Consider the following 18,900-nt stretch of genomic DNA (forward strand, 5'->3'; position numbering starts at 1 on the left):
CCTTCATTACCTAATAATCCTCCTAGGCGTCTGAAAAGAAGATGGCTTCGAGATCTTCTTCTCTAGAAATGTTATTGGAGTTCTATCAGTGGATAGATTCTCCACATGTTTTTATCATGTTACTATGTCACCTACAGCAAATTTACTTGTTGTATATATGTGTATACAGTTGTAAATATCAATAAAAAGAAAAAAAAAAAAATTATTGTCTATAAGATTACTCGAAAATTTGTCAATTATTATTATTATTATATATACTTCCTCATCAATGGTATCTCTACCTTGACATGTTGGAAAGGAGGTTATATATATACTCTCACATATATAATCGATTTCAGGCGGCCAGAAAGTACGGTAATTAAATATGCTGTTAATGATTGTCGTCGTTTTGACTTAAGTTGTAGACCTGCATCGAGGCTATAAAAAATAAATCAGTTGGATTGCTTGAGTGCATTTAGAGTGTACTAGTAAATATTAAAACAATTATTCTAAAAATTTTAATTTATTAAAGAATGGTGTCAAAACTGGAGAATCAAAGTAAATCCTGACAAATCCCATCAGATCACCTTTACTCTCAGTCATAAACCTCTACCCTCCTGTCCTTCAGTATCCTTTCTAATTACTCCACTAACGCCTGTTGAACAGATTCGATACTTAGGACTCCATCTTGACAAGAGACTTACTTGGAATCCACTTACAAGACTGAAATGACAAGAAACTGCTCGTAGATTCCGATTGCTACAACACTTACTTGACAAACGCTCTACACTTCCCATTCACTACAAAAAATTAGTATACACTACGATAATCAGACCAATTTGGACATATGGAATTGAGCTCTGGGGCTCCACCAAACCATCGAATTCCTCTCGCATCCAATCCTTACAATACAAAATCCTACGTAAAATCCTTGATGCTCCTTATTACGTTACAAATAAACTCATTCGCAAACACCTTAACATCCCATTCGTAGCAGAATTGGCCCAAAACAAATATGCGTCTTTTCATTCCAAACTCCTTAACCATCCTAACCCATTAATTCTTAATCTTTCATCCTTAACAATTCCTGATAATCCTCCGAGGCGTCTGAAAAGAAGATGGCCACGGGACCTTCTAATTTAAATTAATGTTTGAAGTACCACCGATGGGTGGTTCCTTCCCAAGATTTTCAAGTGTATATGAAACATACAACATATTTACTTATTGTATTATTTTGTACAGTTGTAAATTACATTAAATAAATTTAAAAAAAAATAATTTAGGTACTAATTTCTTTTTTTTTTCTTTGTCCATACTATATATATTTTTAAAAATCTCGTTTACAGCGGATTGAGCACATTTTATATGTCCAAACATTTGAGCTTTATGTGTTGCGTGCAGCCTTGATATGAAAAGTTAATGATCAGCGTGGAAATATAATTGTCGCAATTTGAAGGTCGATTCAGTTCTAGCAGCCTGAAATCGATAGATGGAATAGCTCCACGCTTTCCCTTAAAATTGTGGAACGCCTTAAAATGGTTATGGATCTCGGGTCAGGATTTTGTGATCATCATCGATGATCATTTATAATCCTTACAAAAATTCTTTCGTTATAAGGGCGGGAACTTACAAAAGTAATAGAAGTAAGAATTAGTTTAAGAGTTCATTAAAACAGTATTGAGCTTATATTCGGGTACTGTAGATATTTAATAAATAAATCCTTTTATGCGAAAATAGACATCTTGTAGACGTGGATGATGCATATAATAACTATATACTAACGATACACTACCCATAACGTCTTGGTTTTATATAACCAATGTGAATCTATATTACAAATATAAACCTTCGGGGGTCGTGATCAATAAATCAAGCAGATAAAAAATTCTAACCCGCCCCTCCCCCTTCTTTTTTTAATTTGTCCAGAACGGAGGCCTCAGCCTTTTAACGGGAGAAACTGAAAATCGAGACATTCCTTTTTCAAGTTAATTACCAAAAAAAGTATTTGAGAAAAATAATCTTCATAATATTTCAGTGTTTTTTGATGTTTAAATACGTCATTTGGGTTGACATTTTTTTTCATTGTCCTTCGGCTACCAAATATTGAGTATTGACGCAGTCTTTTATGTGTATTTTCGGTTATGGTCATCTCTAGATGCATTCTTCCTTCATGGTTTCCACAAAGTATGATTTGTCCTTCTAGACACTACCTCCTAATTCGATATAGAATAGATATAGAAAAATATGAATTCATGGCGGTTTCTTAAAAAGAGAAAAAAAGTAAAAAAAGAAATATTCGGTGGTAATTTACCAACGAGTTCCAGAAGTGGAACAATGGAATTTTTGGGTGGTAAACAACTATGTTTCTAACAGTTTTAATCGAATTATTGATACAAGGATAGCATGAGGTTTAAGTTAATATTAATAAAAAAATAATTATTATATTGTAGTGTAATCATCTAAATATTTGTAAAATACCTCTTATAAATAATATAAATACCTGTTGACACTCATCAAAATCATAAAAAGAATATTTTAACATTGATTTTTATCGAAAAATCTTTTGAAACAACAAAAAAAAAAAGAATAATTCAAAATAAAGATAAAGGTTGCCAAAAACAATTTTAAATTATTTTCCACTTCTGGAACAGTGGCAGGTAGAAGATTAAATATATTTGAGGCATACAAGTCGATTCGCCAGCCTCAAGTTCACCATGAAATTCAGTCTTTGTAGGATTTCTAAATGATCTCAGATATTTTATTACCGACCTCTATGTTGTTTGTCGTTTGATTAAACGACATTATGGTTCTAAAATCTTGGGAATTGTATGGAATGGTCTTACGGACTTAATTATTGGGAGGGGGCATACTGAATGGAATGGCCCTGGGGATTCAATTATTGGGGGGTCCCATATTGAATGGAATGGACCTAGGGCCCAATTATTGGGACCGTATAGAATAGAATGGTCCCTGGGACTCATAAATAGGAGGAGGGACCGTATGGAATGGAATAGTCCTGGTGTTTTGAACTGGCATTCTCTGAAGTCCAAATTATGGTAAAGTCATACCTGAGCCAAATTTTAGATACTCCATTACTTAAGGAGTTTAGTAATTTTTACGGCGGGTGTGTTCAAAAGGTACCTTTGCTAGCCAAACCGTGAATAGTACTGAAAATAAAAGAAATAAACCGCCGAATCTTGTTATTATTGTATTTTAAATAATTCAACATAGTAAACTGTAAAACAAAATATACAAATATATAAACTAGAAAAATAAAAAAATGGAACCCGACTTAAAACTATCACGAAAATTAAATTAAGGTGGAACAAAAAAAATGTCTTTATGTCACCATGGGTGATTGGTGGGGCCCCTGCTATGGGTATGTTATATCCTCGTGATAGTAGGTTCAGAAAAGGGCTAAGTCAATCCGCGTTATCCTCTTGCAGGATGAGCCGACGTATTCCGCCCACCGTGGTGAAAATGATTAAGGCGACGGATGTAACTCTGGCTACTACGAGTGCGTAGTGAGGAGACACTTGTGACGATGTGTGATACACACACAATGAGACGCTAAGACGTCATCTGTTTATTAGTCGTATAAATATTAACAACTGAGAGTAGTTATGTTTTTTAACATATTATAAACCATATGTTCATATAATAGATTATTGGGCTATATATTGGCCAGAACCGTAATGTAACAGAATGACTGATAGAGATCAAAGTAGTACATTGAAATAATGATTATAACTTGTAGAGAGGTTTTGGCCTAATATAATTTGATAATATAATTTGAGTTAGGAATTGTTTTTTACTTAAATTTATATATTGGGACAAAGGAGAATTTTAATACTGGTGTGAGACTTGATGATATGATGATAATGGGGAGTCACAAATTTGTTTTGTGCTGGAGAGTAGAAATACATCACAAACTGTAGTCTTAGTCTGCTAACAAAACATTAGGGGACTAGAATATTATCTGGTAACGTTCTGGTTATCTGTTTTTCCTCATCATTATCACTTAACTACGGATTATTCGCTTCTATACTTTACAGTCCATAACTAATTTATGGTACAAATATTTTAAACAGAATAAGTTTCCGAATGAAATTAGGAATAATTATAAATACGGAAAAATATGCATGTTATTAAAATGTCACTAGAAAGGAGGTAATGTCATACTGGAGAAGGGAAAAGGGTCCTGGGAACGTCGAGGAAGAATGAATAAAAAATAAAAACAATAAAAAGGAAGACAAAATTTCAAAAGTTTTAATGTACTAAAGAAACAGCTTAGATAAAAAATAAAATTAGTTGTTACGATTATCGATTATCTATCAACAATTCTATTCATACATAATTTGAATTGGAACATCTACAATGTGACGTCTGTAAACCATAGAGTAATGTTATACCTCAATAATAATATTGAACTTATTTCATCTTCTTTTTTATTCGGCCAAGACTCCTATTGAAGTCCTATGCTACCTAACCATGGTTGGGGATCAAAGTTTTTCATTTTGTGGGACCGCCACTCAATGAAAAAACACCCCAGGCCGGATTCAAACCGGCACCGCCAATAGACATCAAATTGGTTTTGATAGACATCAAGACTGTGTTTTAACCACTGATCCACGGGCGGCCCAATATTTAATCTTAATCGTTAATTAATTAATTAATACATTCAAATTACTAAGATTTTTAATTATTTTGTATTCGTATTTTCAAATTTTCCATTTATAAATGAACGGGACCGTACAGAATATTATTAGGGGGATGGGACTATTCCAAAGATGGGACGCGTTCCCATTTAGTCCGGTTCGACGCCAATGCGATATATATGAAATGAACTATGAATTCAGCCACAATCATCGTTGCTTTAATAAAGTTCATGTGAACCAAGAAATATGTTGCTAAGGTATTTCTTTAATATTGAATGATGAAAATATGTTTCATATATAGGTACTGGTACTGGTATTTGGTGGGAGGGGGGGGGGACAAGTCCAGCAAGTGGGCCTAGAGTTCCTTTTTGCCAACCCCTAGCGGCTACCTGAGTTGCCGCCGCGTACTATCCAAGGTGGGAGTGTCAAGATTCAGTCCTCGGGATCGCCGAAAAGTGAATGTTAACTGCCCCAGGAGGGAATCGAACCCACAACGTTCCGAACCAAGCGCACTGGGACCTGCCCCCCAACTCGCAAGGCCGTCACGTCCCTTTCATATTCAGGTAAGTGAAAGTAAAATCTGACTATTGACATAACAACCATGAAATAGATATTATAACATTATTAATTATAAAATTCTTTAATATCTATTTGTCATTTATGTTTTATGTTTATTTATATATATATATCACTATTTTTATTAATTATTTGTATCAATTATTCTTTTAAAGTCACATAGGGTTGAAAGAGAGAATATGATGAAAAGGAGAAAAAATGGAAAAGGATAGAATAGGAAGAAAGAGAAAAAAAGGAGGGATTAGCAAAAAAAAAATAATAAAGTATAGAAAGAAGAAAAATAAATAAAAGAACTAAAGCGATAAAACAAAAAAAAAATCATATTCTATTATTATATATCGTTACTTGTTATGCCTATGTATTATAAGATAAAAAAAAATGTCCGGTTAGATTAGAATAACTATGCAGTGTAGTTTAGTGGTATTTAAACCCTAAATAACAGAAAAAAAATTGAATTTGGTTATTTTTAAATATAATGCAAATTTTTGTTACATACACATTTGTTTAGTTGATATAAAAAACATCCATTTGGTCTCAACATTTTTTTTTTTTTATTATTTCAAAACTCTAACGTTCAAGGATCTATCAATAAAAAAAAATTAAATACAATATCTTCAATATAAAAAAACGAGATTTCCTTATTTGTACTTCAAAATACGCACTTTAATTAGAATTCTAATTGCACGATCTCAAAAGTTCCCCTCACTATATTCCATATATCGGTAAGTAAAAGTAAAAATTTGGGCTTTTTCTTCAGACAACAAGTTATTGCAACCGTACATATCTCTATAAAAACCGAGATACTTGAGATTGGACAATCCAAAATCCTCTTATCTAATTCTAGGTGGACTTCTAGTATCTCTTACTCATGGAATGCATACGACAATTTTACACGCCCATCATCTTTCGGATGTACCACAAGTATATATAATAATGGCATGTCAATTATGAATTATCAAGTATCATTTATGATCCTAGATTTTTTATTTATATTTAATAATTTTAACGGATGTTTATAAATATTTTACAACTTTTTTTTTTCTTTGTCTTCATTTTTAAATGAGTTGAATTTAGATTCTGTTGTTGCTTACATAAGAATATTCTAGAAACATTTTAAAAATGATAACAGCACATTAACGAGCAGGGCTCTTATCTCAAATACAATAGTTTTCAATAGAATCCTTTTAACAAACGCCAATTTTTTTTTTTTTTATGACTGAACATTCACGGATAAGCAATTACGTGACTCGGCCATTTTGACTAATTCCTATAATTATCTCAGTCACCGCTAACTCGCTAATTAAAAAAAGAAAAATATCACTGAAATATTCTCATGTTTTAATATTAGAGAAAATTGTTTTGAGTCGAACATTAGATACGTTTAATGGTTGAGATAATTTAATTGTAACAATTAAAAGATGACATTAAATTAATTTAAAATAAAAATAATTTTTTTTTTTTAGATTTTTAGAGGAAACGGCTTACTTACTCCAAATATTTAATGTCTGAGTTCATGTTATAAATATCCAAGTTTTGTATTATGACTTATATAGTTTACAATATACAAGGGGAAAAACTTTATAAAAATTAAAATACAAAGTTGTGCTGCACAACTTCATTAGACTGCTAGTCACACAGCATACTTATTTTAGTCTAATCAGACAATATTTTAAATCTTACGATAAGTAAGCCTAGCCAGGTATACTATAATAATTATAAACAGTAGTAATATATAACATAAAAACGAGAATTTTTTTTTCTTTCTTCTTTTTTTTCCTCTTTTTCTTTTTCTCTTTTCCATGATGCTTTTCCCTCCTTTTCAATCCTTTTCCCTTTATCATTTTTTTTCTTTTCCTTCCATTCTAATTCCCTTTCAATTTTGGTTTCAACCCAATGTGCCTTTAACAGAATAATGAATAAAATAGTGATAGAGGTATGAAAAGAATAAGAAACATTCAACAAACTATGTTAAAATTAATATACAATAAATATTAAAATATTAAAAATGTATACAAAAATAATAATATAACATATAAAATAAAATAACAAACAAGATATGCAATGTATGCATGCCACACCTCCTCTGGTGGTGGTGGATGATTCCCAGGGAGTCGAGTAAACATAATAATGATATTACGACTATAATAAAAATAATTACTTCAATAAAGTATTCTTAAAAACACTAGTAGAGCTTCAACAATTTTTTATTAGCAGAAAGATTATACACGATAATTTTCTTGCTTTGTTTTATTGTGAAAGTTTGAATATCCTTGTCAAAATTCAAGGTTGGGCAAAAAGTAATTACAATTCCTTGGCAATTACTTCATAAACTACTGTAATTGTCATTGCGGACTCCCAATTACAATTATAAATTTTACCTATATAATTGCAATTAACAATTAAACTCTTAAGGAATAACAATTTTTGTTTAAAATTTCAAGTAATTGTGATGCAATTACAGATGATTGTTTTGTAATTCCAATATTTAAAACCAACACAGAAAAATCTGTTTTCCATGGATCCAAAATATAAAATGATATTCTGCTTATAATTTTACCTGGCGTATCGATTTATTTGATCTTTCCTGATTTCTAATATACTAGGGTCTTCTAATATGTTTTAGAAAGTGCTGAAAATAAAAATAAAATAGATTTTATGATGGCAAGGTTGTGTATCGATTCATTTTGAGTTTTTGGATTTATATAATATTAGGGTTCCCATAGGTGTTCTTAGAGTGTTTAGAACTCTTTTATACAGACGAGGATTTATAGTTAATATTAGTGTAAGTTCCATTTTTTTTCTCACTCATCATAGTAATTTTAGTAAATTGTTTATATAGCTGTTGTTATTTTTTTTTGTGAATTGTAATTACAAATATTACAAATTACGTATTTGTAAATTTTTGTATAATAGTATAATTTATAGTTGTATAGCAGTCGTCATTTAATTTGAGTGTACTTACCCTTTAGTTGCAATTTAATTTCAATACACACTTCAGCTGTAATTTAATTTTAATATATACTGATGTAATAATTAAATTGCAATATATAATTTAGTTTTAATATTTTGTAAATAGTCTAGTTGTAATAAATAATCGAATACGTAAATAAACAAATATGTTGTTCAGCTTTAATTTTTTTTTTTATTATTTAAACTTTATGAACACATAATCAATTTTTTAAAAAAATATTTTTAATAAATATTGTAAATAATTTTAATTTACACTTTAGTTTCAATCAATTTATTTGTAACTAAGTGCAAATGTATTCAAAATCTTTCAATTCTATAAATATATACATTTTTGAAAATTTAAAACTCTATCATAAATGTGGAAATTAATGATTTAAAACGTTGCATTTAGTATGAGGACCAACAGTTGTGGTTCGACATATATACCAGAGAACGTCAGCGAGTATAACAGTCATACAATTAGCTGTTTCAAGAAACGGCGCTGGTACATATAGTGTACATAAAATATACATTTTTAAGTATATTTATGTACATACATACATAAAAAATAAACATTTTTTTTGTTTTTGCACTGATCAATCATTTTTTCATATAAAGCATTAAAGAGAAATGTTGGTTTCATTTAATTTTTCAACTATGTTGGGAAGGTAACGCCATTTAATCGAAATTATTTAGCTGACTGATAAAAGGACAACAAAAAACAACAACTTAGTACCGCTCAAAACAAATGACGCAATCACAAACAAGTGGTGGGTGTAGCATGGACCATGAGATGATGGTGTTGTCATTTAATTTAAATGGATTCTAATTCTAAACTGAAAAATCGTTATAAAAATTAAATACCCCTGTCATACGCTTGCGGCACCCAGTTTGGGAATCCTTGGTCTAGACTACTTCAATTCACATGTGAAAACAGATATTACGGTTAAATTCATTATTTATTTATTATTTTATTTTATTTTTATACCAGATCGGCCTGGTGGACCTTACATAGTTGATATAACTTATATTATATATATTTTTTAACAGTTGTTTATGAGGGGGAATAGTCATACAAATGACACCCCTAACTATATAAAATGTTCTTATTAAACGAGAAAATAAATAGGTAAGAATAATGCTTCTTAATAAAATGGGAAAGTAAAATTAATAACAAAAAATAATTGGTACACTTAAATAAAACAAACAATTGTCTTCTAATAGTAAAAAGAAACAAGTTAATTTGAAAAAGGGAAGGGAGAAGGAAAAAAAATTAATAATAATAATATGTAAATAGAGGTAGTGTGATTATGAATTAATTTTATATTTATTAAAAATTTATAAAAGAATGTCCTGCAGCAGTCTGGGCTTCAGTCTTGGGGTTGAGGTTGGGTTTCCCAGGTTGTAGGTCACTGCTCCTTTAACTGTCGGCAACTGAGAGTGGAACTTCATGAACCGTTTTTTAATATAATCCTCTATTGACTCCATTTGTAATTCGCGATGCAATTGGCTATTTCTTATGAACCAAGGAGCATTAACTGCGATTCTTAGAACTTTATTTTGAAAATATTGTAGTTTTTTCCTTTTCGTGAAGGATGCCGCTCCCCAGACTTCACAGCCGTACATCAGCAGTGGCCTGAGGATTGTTTTAAATATAAGAACAGTTGTTTCTGGTTTTAGTTTGGAATTTCTGTTTAGGATAGGATATAGCATTGCTAATCTTGCATAAGTTTGAGTTAGTTTGATGTTGATATGGAGTTAAATTCATGACATGTTTAAAAAATATTAAAATTTCATATAAACTACAAGTTCATTACAATTAGAACTGTATAAACTTCGTCGAAGTTGTCTATGAGTACCCTATTAAGCTGATTAGCGTAGGTCAGTTTGAAATGAACAACAGAAGAATCCAAGTTCTAGGTCAAGGCCAACCGGTTCTCTTATCAGTGAAGAGTTGGACCCCGTCCACACACACACAACTATATTTCTATATCTTATCAGTCAAACACACACATATATTTCTATATCTAATCAGATATTTATAGCTCCCTCACATTGTAAAGCAGAAATAACTTTTTAGAAGAAGGTCAGATTTACGGTCGATAAAAACAGAACAGTTTCAATTATTTATTTATATATGAAACAATTTTTTTCTTTAAAAAAACCCGAACTATATTTTCTTCTAATTAGCATACGGGTAATCATTAATAAATAAAATAACTTTTTACTGTTTTGTATCATCATAATGAGAATGATTAAACACGTTTCTACAGCTCAAACCTAATTAAGTTCCGAAAAATGAGGACGTTAAAAAAGTAATAAAAATTTCAAGTTTTAGAAAAGGAAGATATTTCATTTTATTTTCTCTTAAACAATGGGAAGAAAATTAGCTGTATTCTTGGCTTTCTGTGCTTTTAGAATAATTAAAAGGAACAAATGCTGTGACCGGAGTTATAGACAAGCAAATGAAATAAAAAAACAAGAGATAATAAACTTAGATTAGGTAGTTACGATTTTCTTAAATTTAAACGTTAAAGTTGTGTTAAAGAAAAAAATAGTAATGTTTCATTCCATATTCCTCTCGAAAGAATTCTTGAAGTCAAAAAACATTATATGGATTTTTTAAATAAATCAATTGGTATCCATTTTAAGTCTCAACTCTCTTTATTATTTCATCACTGATGCCAATTGATTTATTTAAACAATAAATACCAGTCTCAATAAACTGAAATGATTATAAATAAATTATACAGATATCCAACAAAATGACTGATGATACGAAATCCGTTTAGAATGATATATCATTTTTTTTATTAAATTATTTTTCTATTGATATAAATTTTTTATACTGAAATAATACAATCTGGCACACTCAAGAGTGATTAGTATTAGACACGTAGATACACAATCATACCATGTATACATATTAAATAAGAATATAAAACTAAATAAATAATAATACTATAAAATATTTAAGTATAACTTAAAAAGGACAAAAATAAAACTATATATATTCATCGTAAATAAAGAAAGAGAAATGAGAAAACAACTGAGGTAAATAATTAAAATAAAATTTACTTTAAAATATCAAAATACTATTTTTTGATATTTTCGGACATTTGAGATATCATAGCTTAAGGGAAGATATGTTTGGATTCGTATTTATATTGGAATTTTTACCCCAGTATGCCCCAGAAGTTCTAAGCAAACCGTTTACCGAAATCGTAAAAACAAATTTACTTACTAAGTTTATTTTTAATTTCACTCTCCTATATATGCAATGTGTAGAATAGAAAAGTATTGAGATCCAGCAAAATTACTAATTCGAGTTTTTTACGGAAATATATCTTTTGAGGTTCGAAAAAACCTAGTCTCTCAAAAATGTTTGTGCGTCTTAAACATCTGGTTAATATCAACATAACTATACATCAATAATCTTCATATAACATAACTATACATCAACATAACTATAATCAAACTTTTTTCATATCATGTTTTATTACATTAACTTATTACTTAGTTAATTAGTTAATTAGTTAGTTCTTTATTTAATATTCTAATTTAAATAAATAATTGAAAAGCTAAGTGGAATCATTTAGAAAAAGTATAGAATTTTCCTTGGAAGAATATTTTAATATATATTTGATGTACAGTTGATTATTTTTAGTTTTTGAAAGTTGAAAATTGAGTTTCTATATATAAATTCATTTAATATAATTAGTTTATTCGTAGCTCTGTATTACGAACAAAATGTTAAGTATTAATCAGAGTAGTTTAATTTTTTAGGTATGTTTACATAATTATAAGAACTATTTAATGAGTTATATTTATCAATTCTATTATTGCCATAACTTCTATTTTATATATTTTTCTTCTCTTCGTCATTTTTTCAAATTGACTTTTTTTATGTTCTTTTTTCCCGTTAGAGGACAATTTTTTGTTTTGTTTGGTCTACGAATGTCGTTATTTTTTGTTATTAACTTTATTTTCCTCTGTTATTATGAATTATTATTTTAAACTATTTATTTTATCTTACTTTTTTTTTATTTATAACGTTGTATATAGTTAAGGGTGTCTTTTGTATAAACTATAACACCCATAATCAATTTTAAAAGAAATGTAACTCTTACATTAAACATGTAAGGCCCACCAGGCCTATCTATTATTAAATAAATAAAGTTATGTTACGCAAACACATCATCAATTTTTAAGCAAGCAGCTTAGGGGACCTCAAAACTTTGTGCCACGGGTCTCCAAAACCATACTTACGTCACTGGTTGAGTTAGTTTGCAATTACTGTTTATTTGTTCCTAATTTTGATGTATAATGTGTGGAATAAGTCAATGTAAACTCGGACACCCGCCTCAAAAACCTTATAGGTTATTATACATACCTTATACTGTTACACGATAATAAAAAAAGTCTCGGCACGTGTTCGTAGATAACCGAACGGCCAAAATCTACTTTTTCATGAACGGTTGGAAGTAATTTTCCGTCCCATTAGACCTCAAGAGTGATCCGAGATTTAACAGATTTTCCTTCTTTTCTTTTTTTTTTTTTTTAACTTGATCAGATTTCGTTACGGTAAATAATTTCTTTGTGGAAGAATGGGCTGAGCAAACAAATATTTTTTCCCCTTTTATCTACACAAATAGCCGCGTCTTTAATCCATTAATTCTTGTATTTAAGGATGCCAGAAATAATATGCTGGGAAATATCGTTAGAAGTTAATGATGTTTTTATATACCCAGAAGAGGTTAATAAATTTTTTTTTAACATTCATTACATATTAGAGTCGGTTTTATATCCCTGTGTATCATACATCATCACCTCCAAGGGAATTAGTTCTTATAATATTCATCTGGGTTTTTTAACCTATTTATTTGCGTTTTCCAATTTATTTATTTATATGTTTTCTAAATTTATATATTTGTTCTTTTTAAATTTATTTAATGTTTTTTTTGTTTTGTTTTTCGTAGTAAATTGTTCTACTGCTACCATTGTTTTGTTTCTCTTTTATTTATGCGTTGGTATCTATTGGTAATTTTGTATGTATGCGTTGGTCTCTATTGATATTTTTTTATTTATGCGTTGGCATCTATTGATATTTTTTTTATTTATGCGTTGGTATCTATTGATAATTTTGTATTTATGCGTTGGCATCTATTGATATTTTTTTATTTATGCGTTGGCATCTATTGATATTTTTTTTATTTATGCGTTGGTATCTATTGATAATTTTTTATTTATGCGTTGGCATCTATTGATATTTCTTTTTATTTATGCGTTGGTATCTATTGATAATTTTTTATTTATGCGTTGGTATCTATTGATATTTTTTTATTTATGCGTTGGTATCTATTAATGATTTTTTAAATGTTTTTTTTTTTTTTGAAACGCTTGTTGCCTATTACTGAAGTGGAGTGGTATTTATTTATGTTTTCTAAATCTATATGTTTGTTCTTTTTAAATTTATTTAATGGTTTTTTTGTTTTGTTTTTTTGGTAATGAGGCTGGGTGAACCCCGGAGGGCTCCTAAACCCACAGAGCTGCCTCAAGGGCTACAGGTAACAGATAATAATTATCTGCCATGCCAGATTTGAACCCGGGTCCTTGGAGTTAGTAGTCCATTGCCTTACCAATGAGCTATCCACTCCCATATTTTTTTATAGTAACAGAAAAATCAAAATATTTTATTGTTTTTTTTTTTTTTAATTTTTCGAAAACAACGATAACTGGAACAGGTATCCACCAATCTACTCAAAATATAGGGACGTAAGGAGGTGGTAAGTTGAAGTCGCGTGATACGTACATCGCACCAGAATTTCATCATTGTTCTTCGTTACAACTATTCCTACTTAAATTAGTAAAGAATTTAATCATTTTTTGGAGTTTTTCAATAGTTTAATGATTTTTAAAAAATGTATTATTAATTTTTTAATTTAGATCTTGCGACATCCCTTGATGTCCAACGGCCCAAAACATTGCCAGGCTCAATAGCTTACCAATTAACTTCCACACCTCTGCTAAAACCAATGGAGTCATTTTCTATCCTAGAATAACTATAACGCTACTTTGCTTCAACACTATTCAACACTTCAACACATCAGAGAGAAAAAAAAAGATTTTGCCTTTACTTTTAAATGGACGTGTTCCAAAGATATTACTGTAAAGGGTATCTTTCTTTACTGTGGCCTCTCTTTGTACTACCCCAAAGCTAGTAGGGTTGTCATAAGCTCAAGGTAAAATCTATAAAATACGTCAAATATAAAATAACATAACATTTTTTTTTTGTTTTTTGTGGCACTATTCAAGCAAAGCAGTGATATCACTAAACTGACTAAAATATCCAATGCTATCCTAAAACGGTTCTCAAGATTACACGATTCTTTAAGAATTCATGCTTATTCATTTCATTATAATGCAAAAGCATTCATGGGTTTTTTTATAAGTAATTATCATTAATCCTGTACGTAATGGAATTTGCCTGATACGGAGCAATTAACTACTTACCCTGGTTCAAGCTCAAGGAAAGGCAACACTAAATATTAATCCAGATTTTAATATTTACTACCATTTCGGCATTTTTAAAAATAATTTTCATTTAATTTGTACTTGTAATTTTTTATTATTAACTAATAGGGTGTTCCATTATAATTGTCCCCTTCATTTAACAAAAAAAAATTTTTAAACCGTTTAGAGTTTTTTGTTTAAACTCAGCATTTCTGTACATCAGCAGCATAAAGACGAACTTAAAATTAATAATATTAATTTTAATGTTAATTAATAGTATTAACTAATTATTTAATAATTGCAGCTTTAATCTGTTGTTAAAGCTTTAAACATTGTTGTTTTTGAGACTTAGTGATCGAAAAATCTGTGAGTGAGTAGTTACAGATAAATATAGCCCAGTTATATAATATATATAACACAGTTTACTAAAAAATAAAATAAATTCCACTATTAATACTGTACATATATATGTATATATACTTACAGGGGATGGTGGGGTCACCTAGCACATTAAAATTACCAAGGAACTTAAGATGCTACGTAAGTACACTGGATGTCCCCCTTCAAAGTTTAAACAAATGTAGTATAGTTGTGGTTATCAATTCAGTGTGAATAACACGTTATTGTACGTTTTATTCCCGTCAAAAATGTTGGATTAAAAAATATGAAGATTTTAAGTGGTATAAGAATGTATTGGTAATTGTTTATTGTTTTAATTTGGGATAATGACATATTCGCCATACAAAAAAGTGTTTGAAGAAAAAAATTAAAGACGATAAAAATGAGCAGAAAAAGAAAATTATGGGTAAAGGAAACAAAAAGTTATTTAAAAAAAAATGTAGTCTATCCTACGAAGATCGAGAAACCGAGTGCGTCATATGTTGAGAAAAATTTGAAGAAGACTGAATTCGATGGCATGAATGCGAAGATTTGATCCATGAAGATTGTGTTTATATTATATATAAGATATATTATATTTATATATCAGATCAATATTATAATAGTGATGTTTGCCAGGCAAAAAAAAAGTTTGGGTCACTTTTAACAATTTGTGTTGAGGTACCCAAATATATGTCCGACATCTTTTATACTGTCAAAAATTAAAGGCAAAGTAATTTTAATATTTTTTACTTTAAAAAATAGTTAATAATTTTAATTAGTTTGACTAAACAAGTTCCTAAGTTTGTTTTTAGAGTAAAAACCATAAAGATAGCGTTTAGAGAAAATTAGTTGCAATTAAACTATTAATTAAAATCGTCATAGAAACTATATTTATTTATTAATGATGATCATTAATAATTAATATTGTTTCAATGAGAATTTTAATTTATATTGTTTTGGAAATGTTGTATATTGTATTTTATATTTGTACTTACTGCATATTTATAAGTATATGTATATTTATAGTTGCTTTAACTATAAATTGTAGCAATGCAGTTTTTATTAGGAAGTCAGGACTTTTATGTAGAATAGATAGAAAGAGTAACATATTTATGTGATTGGAGAAGGTTGTCGGGGGGTGTGGTCAGCAAAGAACAACATAAATTAAAAAAAACATATTTATTTATTTTATGCCGACGTTTCGACCTGAGTTTCAGGTCTTCATCAGGGCTATAGAACAACAGAGATAACAACAACATTTAGAGAAACATAAAAATGAAAAGGAATAGTATACAAACAATTTTGAAAGTATACAAAATATTGAATTGAATCATAATTGCTGACCGCACCTCCCGACAAACTTCTCCAATCATTCATCTACGGTCAACTATCTACACCTCATTATTTATAATATATTTTCATAATAAATGTTTTAACTAATTTTAAATTTAATGTTCAATAATTTAGTTGTTTGATTTTATTAAATGTAGAACATATTATCTACTTTTGTCCAAAACTATTTTTACTAACCCATATTCAGTTACATTCGCCTTTTTAAGGCAGTTTATTGCCACTGATGAACGTTGAGGCATTAATTGGTTGGCCACGTGTAAACCGAATGTGTACTTTGAGTATTGAAAGAACTTGAATGGAGTGTAATTGGAGTTGATTAGAAATGAGTCCAATGAGAACAGATCCTGTCCTCTATTCAACATCGTTGATAACACTCTCTGTGTTTTGTCCCGTTTGCAATTTATTTTGTTAATAATAAATGGTCGACATGATGATATAAAGTACTTAAAAAATAAGTAATAATAATAAAACATCCCTGTTAATAATCTTATTTATTTAATACCAGATCGGACTGGTGCGCCTTACATGGTTAATATAAGAGGAAAATCTTTTTGTCAACAATTGATTATAGGAGGGGGGAGTATATTCTCATACAAAAGACACCTCTAACTCTATACAACGTTATAAATAAAAAAAAAAAGATAAAATAAATAGATTTAAATAATAATTCTTAACAAAAGTAAAGTTAATAACAAAAACAATGACATTTATAAATAATGACAAAATAAATAATTGATTTCTAATGGAAAAAAAAAAGAAAGTGAATTAAGAAAAAAGATGAAGAGGAAAAAAAAGCTAAGATAAAATAAATTTTTAGAGTGACAATAACAGAACTGATTAATATAGAACTTGTAACATAATGTCCTCCAGCAAGTAAAATTGAGGTAGTGTGACAATGAATTAATTTTATATTTATTGAAATTTATAACAGAATGTCCTGCAGCAGTCTGGGCTTCAGTCTTCAGGTTGTGGTTGGGTTTCCCAGGTTGTAGGTCACTGCTCCTTAAACTGTCTGTGACTGGGGGTGGAACTTCATGAATCTTTTTTTTTAAGTAATCCTCTTTTGTCTCTATTTGTAATTCCCGATGCAATTGGCTGTTTTTTACAAACCATAGAGCATCCACAGCAATTTTTACGACTTTATTTTGAAAAGATTGTAATTGTTTCCTTTTCGTAAAGGATGCCGCTCTCCAGAATTACAGCTATACATCAACAGCGGCCTGAGAATTAAAAAAAAATAAGAATAGCTGTTCTGGTTTTAATTTGGATTTTCTATTTAGGTTAGGATATAGCATTGCTAATCTTGCGTAGGTTTGAGTTAGTTTGATGTTGATATGGTGGTTCCAGGTAAGGCGGTGATCGAGTGATTTCATATACTCATGAAAAAGTTCTTCCGTGAGAGTAAAAAATGTTTCTTTCCCATTGGAGTCCTAAATTGCCTAACCATGGTAGGGAGTCAAGTTTTTCATTTTGTGGGACCGCAACTCAATGAAAAAAATCAACACCCTAGGCCGAATTCGAACCGGCACCGCCAGCAATCTCAAAATGGTAAGGCTGGGCCTAACCAACTAAGCCTAGGGCGGCCCAGTGAAAAAATTTGCTAATAATCTGCACAAGTAACATTAATAGATAAAATAAGGTTGAAAAATTACAGAAAAACCCAGAGTTTCAGAAGCTCTACTATAAATTTGTCACACTCATTCAATATAGACAGCGAAGCTTTTGTTCAATATCGAGTTTATTAAAAACTCCAAAAAAAAAAAAAAATAATAATAATAAAATAAGCTGCTTGATTATTTGAATTGTATACCTTGGGTGGTTATCATTACAGGTTACCAACCTATAACCTGAAGGTCGAGTTTTTGTTCCGTGAGGTCACCAAGAAATAGTCAACACGCGGCCGGAATCGAACTGTCATCAGCAGATACATCAAAATACTCGGTTGCCACGGCCTCAAAATTTAAAATTTATTCCATTCTCATGATAGGTCAGAGTCCCAGAGAAAATCTGAAGGAAGGAGAACGATTACTGATGCGGAATGAAATTGGAAATAATTTTCCCTCATTATAAGTTTTGCATAATAAACAGCAGTAATGTATTAGTTTGATAAAAGTATCATAAAATAGAAGTAAGTGTAAACTAATTTTTGTGTATGCAAAAATGTTGGAAAAAATATGATAATACATTTTTAACGATCTTTGATTTAAGCCCTGACAGTACAATAATTTTAGCATTTATGTTCAATAATTCCTGTGAAACAGCTTTTCTAAATCCCATATTTTTCCTCAATTAAGGGTTCCCACTGTATGAGGCTGGGTGGACCTCAGGTGGGCTCCCTAACCCAGAGGGTTGACTCACGGCTACAGTGTAATAGAAAATAATTAACTGTCCAGCCGGATTCGAACCCGGGTCCTTGAAGTTGTTAGTAATATCGTGCCTTACCATAGTACCACCGTGCTCCCTAAAAAAAATAGTAGAGAGAGAGAGAGAG

At 29.9% G+C, this 18,900-nt stretch overlaps 1 protein-coding gene across 1 annotated transcript in view; it reads right to left on the reverse strand.

The window, feature by feature from the left end:
* Positions 1–18,900, reverse strand: part of LOC106680644 (glucose dehydrogenase [FAD, quinone]) — an 87,654-nt gene that overhangs the window by 1,580 nt on the left and 67,174 nt on the right. The window lies entirely within an intron of this gene.

Source organism: Halyomorpha halys, unplaced genomic scaffold (assembly GCF_000696795.3).
Source record: "Halyomorpha halys isolate HHAL.00 unplaced genomic scaffold, Hhal_1.1 Scaffold273.1, whole genome shotgun sequence".
NCBI lineage: Eukaryota > Metazoa > Arthropoda > Insecta > Hemiptera > Pentatomidae > Halyomorpha > Halyomorpha halys.